The sequence below is a fragment of the Diceros bicornis genome, chromosome 30 (assembly GCF_020826845.1).
Source record: "Diceros bicornis minor isolate mBicDic1 chromosome 30, mDicBic1.mat.cur, whole genome shotgun sequence".
NCBI classification, from domain to species: domain Eukaryota; kingdom Metazoa; phylum Chordata; class Mammalia; order Perissodactyla; family Rhinocerotidae; genus Diceros; species Diceros bicornis.
The window spans coordinates 2,258,596-2,264,595 of record NC_080769.1 but is presented as its reverse complement, the minus strand read 5'-3'; the positions used below and the strand labels follow the sequence as shown (position 1 = coordinate 2,264,595).

At 36.9% G+C, this 6,000-nt stretch overlaps 1 pseudogene; it reads right to left on the bottom strand.

Moving 5' to 3' along the window:
- Window positions 1-549: 549 nt before the first annotated feature.
- Window positions 550-4,918, bottom strand: LOC131394159 (olfactory receptor 2AJ1-like; annotated as a pseudogene).
- Between the last annotated feature and the right edge of the window lie 1,082 nt (window positions 4,919-6,000).

Below are 6,000 nucleotides of genomic sequence, written 5' to 3'. Positions count from 1 at the left end.
GTAATCACTTCCTTAGAAAGAAAACTTCAGCATTGAAAAAATAATTGAATGTCAGTTTTAGATGGGATACACATTTTGGAATCCAAACACCAAATTTTAAATGAAAAATCTTAAGGATGGTTCACACTTGCCTCTATTTAATCATTGATGGAAATATTATAAAATATAAAATACAAAGATGTATATGTGGTGCTTTTCCTCAAGCAGTCCACCATGAGAAAGGTAGACAAAGAGATCATTATGATATAGTTACAGAGATACTCGTGGGTGCATTGTGTTCAAGGGAAAAGGCATCTAACCTGGCTGTGGCTGGCTACAGAGAAGAGGAAAAGGAGGTGGAGTTGGCACATATTAGGAGGCAATGCTATGGAAGATGTAATAACTAAGTGTAGACTTTGGACATGACTCAATTTTAGAGTTATGCAAATATGTGAGAACATCCCTGGAAAGTTAATATGATAGCAATGTTAAACTAAACATTGTAAATATTCAACCTTTATCTAAAGGAAAAATGAGTAACTACAGTGGGCTGAATATAGAGAAAGTATGTTACCAGGGTACAATAATCATTCTGTTAAAGCGAAATTTAGCTCTGATCTCATATTTCCATTTTACTAAATAACAAAAGAAAAAATACAAACAAGAATGCAACAAAAAGTCAAAAGTTAATTAGAACTATGTTTCTTGAAAACCATCTTTCATATGTTGACTTCCAGGAATGACTTCCTCTCTGATATTATACCACTACTTACTTGCACAACTCAGCAAGTAACCCTTTGATCTACGTGCAATAGTCTTCATGACACATGACCTGGTGAATACAGTATTCTCTCCATTATAAAGTAATATAATCATATTACCATGACTAGTTACATTGACATCCTAGATACCTACTCAGCTCTTGGGCATCCTTAAGCATAATTTTCTACATTTTATAAAAATACAGATAATTTTATGGAAACATTTGTTATATAATGTGTGTGACTGTATTACAAAAAATAATTCTTACAAATTTTTAAAATTTTAGGAGGAAGAAGTTGAAGTCTTGGGTAATCATTTGCTTTCAATAAGGGCCTTGGAAGATGATAATTAGGACCTCAGAGGGAACAATACATTATATGAGGTGTGTATTTACAAAAACAATCACACATGAAAACTTTATCAGGAGTTTGGAAATGTCTACTTCTTTCTATACTTAGAGTGACAGAGACTTTGATTTTGTTCTCAGAAGAAACTAATAATGGATTTCTTCTCACTATTGAATATAGGAAATACAACAAACATTTCAAGCATTTTTTTCTACTATTTTTATGTGGAAAGTTTTCTTGGAACATATTTATCACTGTTGCCCAAACATTTTTATTCCTAAAGCTATAGATAATAGGGTTAGTGTGGGTGTGACGATGGGGTAGAATATGCCCAGGCGTCACCCTGGCCTGGAGTGTGGTATGACTGAGGCGTCATGCTTGAATGTGGGTGGGAGGAAGGGGTAGAACACGGCCAGGCATTACCCTGGCTTGGAGTATGGTAGGACTGAGGTGTCATGCTTGAGTGTGGGTATGAGGATGGTGTAGAACACGCATAGGCGTCACCCTGGCCTGGATTGTGTTATGACTGAGGCATCATGCACATGAAAATATGGTTAGTGTGGGTATGAGGATGGTGTAGAACATGCCCAGGCATCACCCTGGCCTGGAGTGTGGTATGACTGAGGTATCATGCTTGAGTGTGGCTGGGAGGCTGGGGTAGAACATGCCCAGGCATCAGCCTGGCCGGGAGTGTGGTATGACTGAGGCGTCATGCTTGAGTGTGGGTGTGAGGCTGGGGTAGAACATGCCCAGGCATCACCCTGGCCTGGAGCGTGATAGGACTGAGGAGTTATGCACGTGGAAACAAATGGCCCATCATGAGGACAACCATGTGGAAAACAGGAGGAGAATGACTTTTCTGTGCCTCAGATGATTTCATTTGGAAGACAGTAAGGAGAACCTAGACATAAGAAGGAAAGATTAGAGAGAAAGGGATGAGGAGGAAAATGATGCCACTTCTATAAACTCCTCATTTGTAGTGTCTTGTGTCCACACAGGAGAATTCCAACATTGCAGGGACTTCACAGAAAAAATGAATAGCTCTTGAGTCACAGAAGAAAGGTGGAGTGTGTAAGCTGTGTGAATTACGGAGTTGACCGTCCCAACAAGCCAGGACCCTCTAGCCATGAGAATGTTGACCTAGTCATTCATAAGAATGGGAGAGTGCAGTTGTGACAGATGGCTACATAGCAGTCATAGGACATTGCTGCCAGGAGAAGTCACTCTCCATTCAAGAGGGTGAGGGATAGAAACATCTGGAAGCCACAACCTGCAAAAGAAATAGTTCTGCTGCCTCATAAAAGGTTAGTGACCATTTTGGAAACAATATTGGAAATATGCAAGCTATCCATAAAAGAGAGATGGCTGAGCAGGAAATACAATGGGGTATGGAGTTGTGAGTCCCTGTGGATAAGAAGAATCATGACTGTATATTCTGTTGTAGTCATAATAAAAATAATGAATATAAAGGAGAAGAAAAGCGGACAATTTGGGGAAGAAGAGAAGAGTTCCAGCAGAATCAAGTCACAGCTGAAAGTGTGATTCTCAACCCATGATGTATTTTCCTATGTTAAATAAAAAATAAAAATACAAATAAATAAAAACTAAATAGAAAAGGAAGAAAAAGTAGTGTAAATGTCAAACTAATTTCCATACATCTGCATAATAAAAGAGAGCTAGTGATGCACAGTTTGCCATCAGAGTCAAAGGACCCTCAATCAGCTTTTGAAAAGGGGATGTTTTACAGACGGGCATTTATTTGTTTAAATTAGGTGATGATATTCATAATATTGAGTGAGCACTTAGCTCTATGTAGAGTCACAAACTCTTAACTCCATATTGTTCACTCAAGTCCAGTCTTTTCCCAAATGTCACCTTCTCCAAGAGGTCTACCCCTGAACACCCTATTTATAACCACAAGGCTTCCACTAGCAGTCCCACTTTCCTGGTCCTCTTTATTGTGGTCATTTCACTTTTTTGCAAATCATCTTTCACTTTTTAGCATATTAAATAAACATACGAACTGTAATTTTTCTTTATTGTCATGTCACCCACAAGAAATTAATCTTCATGATGGTAGACCTTTGTTTTGTTCACTGCAATAAACCAAATACCTAGAACAGTGCCTGGCACATAACAGTTGCTCACTGATATATGTGAAATATGTGAAAAACTGAATGGGCCATGGAACTCAATTTTTTCATGCAATTTTTATTCAGATAATGTTTAAAGAGATTGGAATGTATTGTTTCTAAGTTTTTCCAAAAATAATAATAATGAAAGGCTGTTAAAAAAAAAACTAGCTTAATCTATGTTGGTAACTTGAGACATCACTTATATTTCAAATCAAAAAAAATAAAAATTTTATTCAGTGAAAATCAACAGTCTTTATAAGAATAAATTTTATTTTTGCCAGTTTTATTAACTTATAGAAGTTGAATTATATTTTATTAATTCTTTATTGGGGCATCATAGGTGCTAACAATATTGTTTTCACATGGATAGTGTTTACTTAACTGTTCACTTTATAATTATTTGTGCAAATTCAGTATGCATGATCTATCCCTCAATATGAATAAAAGCCAGGAGTTTTTTGGATCTAAGATTTTTTTCAAGGAAGTCTTTTTGTGTATATTAAGATTTTGTGTCTTTGTATATATGAAACGTATTTATCACTTGAAAGAAGCAATCAATGACTTCAGTCACTTCAGTGCAAAATTAACCTTTGTTCACTATTTTCTACATAAACTTCTTGTGGCTTAAATTAGCCACTTTATTTTAAGGCAACATAGACTCTGGTTATGGATAAAGAAACATAAAATAACATTGGCATGAATCATGTAGGTTATTTTATACTAGGAAAATTTAATACAAAGAAACAAATAGTTTTAAAAAAGATTAGGCTTGCCTTCTAGCCATTTGAATAACCTCTGAAGCCCACCATATTTCTAGATGAAAATCTTGAACATTTTAACAATATTAATCCTTCCCAAATATTTTTTAATTACATTCTAATCAAAATTTTATTAGATCTTCTGAACCTGACCAAGTGGTTTAAAAGATCAACTTAAAGGAGAAACGAACAGGCAAGAAATTGACCATTTTGAACTTGAATATGATGATAACAAGGAGATTTGTTCCACTAGATGTTAAAAATTCTCATGAACAACATCAATAAAACAAGATATTTTAGAGGAATTTGGTGATAGGTCATTGGAAAAGAAGGGGGGAGATGGAAATTTAACCTTGTCTACACTGGCTCCTGGTGTGAGACATCTTCTCTCCCTTCTCATGCAATCCCATTGCTTCCTCCGTGCATTGCTCATCCCCTAACCCATGACTTCAGGCCTGTCCTCCCCTTTGAACTCTTGACTCAGGCATCCAGTGGCCTTGCCTCATCTCCATGCACGTGTCTATTGAGCAATTTGAGTTTCAAACTCAGTTCTAAGTTTCCCCTCCAACTTGCACAGCCCCAGTGTCCTGAGTACATCCATAGTGCTTCAACCTAACATTCTCCATCACCACCCTCTCACTCAGCCTCCACATCTATCACCAGGACTCACTCAAACCACTCCTTGTATTCTTGCTTCCTGGATTTATTCTCCATTAAGCCTCTGGTGATGCTTGTACACCTAAGTCATATCACGTCCTTCTTTTCAATCCTCCAGTGGCACCTCAGAGTGGGATTCACTGAAAGCTAGGAGAGCTGAAGCTCTGGGGTCCCTCACTCTGTGGGGCTCTGTGAGTGCTGGCAGTTCCTGGGAGTTGTAGCACGTTGTGGTGGGGAGGGCAAGCCAGGCTGTAGTCACGACAGAAGACAATGTGAGCATGTCTGGTGAAGTGTCCAAAGAGATGTTAGAAGAAAGGAACCATTGGTCGGTTGTGATTTCCTTTCCTTTTCTAAATGCACATTCACTCTTTTCAGTTTTATACATTTTTTTTTTAACCATTTCCCTAAACACATCTTGAGCATCCCTGGTCCTTCTGAAGCTCCTCACAATCCTGGAGACCTGCCTCTTGGCTCCATGTGTAACATCATTTTCTATGTTTCTCCAACTTTCTCACCACAACCTGGAGGTGTGGATCTTCTTGCTGTCATTAAACATGGAAAGTGAGTATCTGTCTCAGGGCCTTTATTTTCCTGTTCCCTCTGCTTAGACATGCCTGCCCAGACGTTTAATGGCCAGCTCCCCCTGTTTCATTGGTGGGTCTGATGAAATTTCACATTCTTATCAAATAGATTCCCCCATGATTCTCACCCTGCCTTTAATTTTCTTCACTGTAATTATTAATACTTGATATAATATTGTGTATTTAGTACTTTATTGCCTTTATTTACCACTAGAATATGAGCTGGATGAGGGCAGAATCTTTGTTTTCACCATCATGAACCCATAAGAGTGGCTGGAACATAACTAGTACTGAATAAATACTTTTGGAACTAATGACAGTGAAAAAAGGATCATTTAGCACTTGAAGTTAGTCTCTACTTGAAAACAATCATGTTAGAAGTCTAATTCATATCACACCCCCAATAAGTTCCTGTTGTATTAGAAGTTAAATTAACAAAATTATGCTCAAGCTCATTCTTAAAAAAATGTCGAGGTGAAAATTTTAATGAAGTGTGAGGACTTTCTCCCAAAAAGTGTAAGGACTTTCTAAACACAAAGGTGGTGAAAGAAATCATTAAAGTTAATATGTTAAACTAAATACTTTCTAAAGTTCTTATGGAACAAAATGTCAGAATTGAAATTGAAATAAATATATAGTCCATACTAGTCAGAAAGAGTTACTATAATTAATATGTAAACACTTTTATATTTATAAAGAAAAGCTTTCAATAGAATAAATGTACAAAAGATATAAATAGATATCGGCATAAGTAGTTGCAAGGATAAACATATGAAAATCA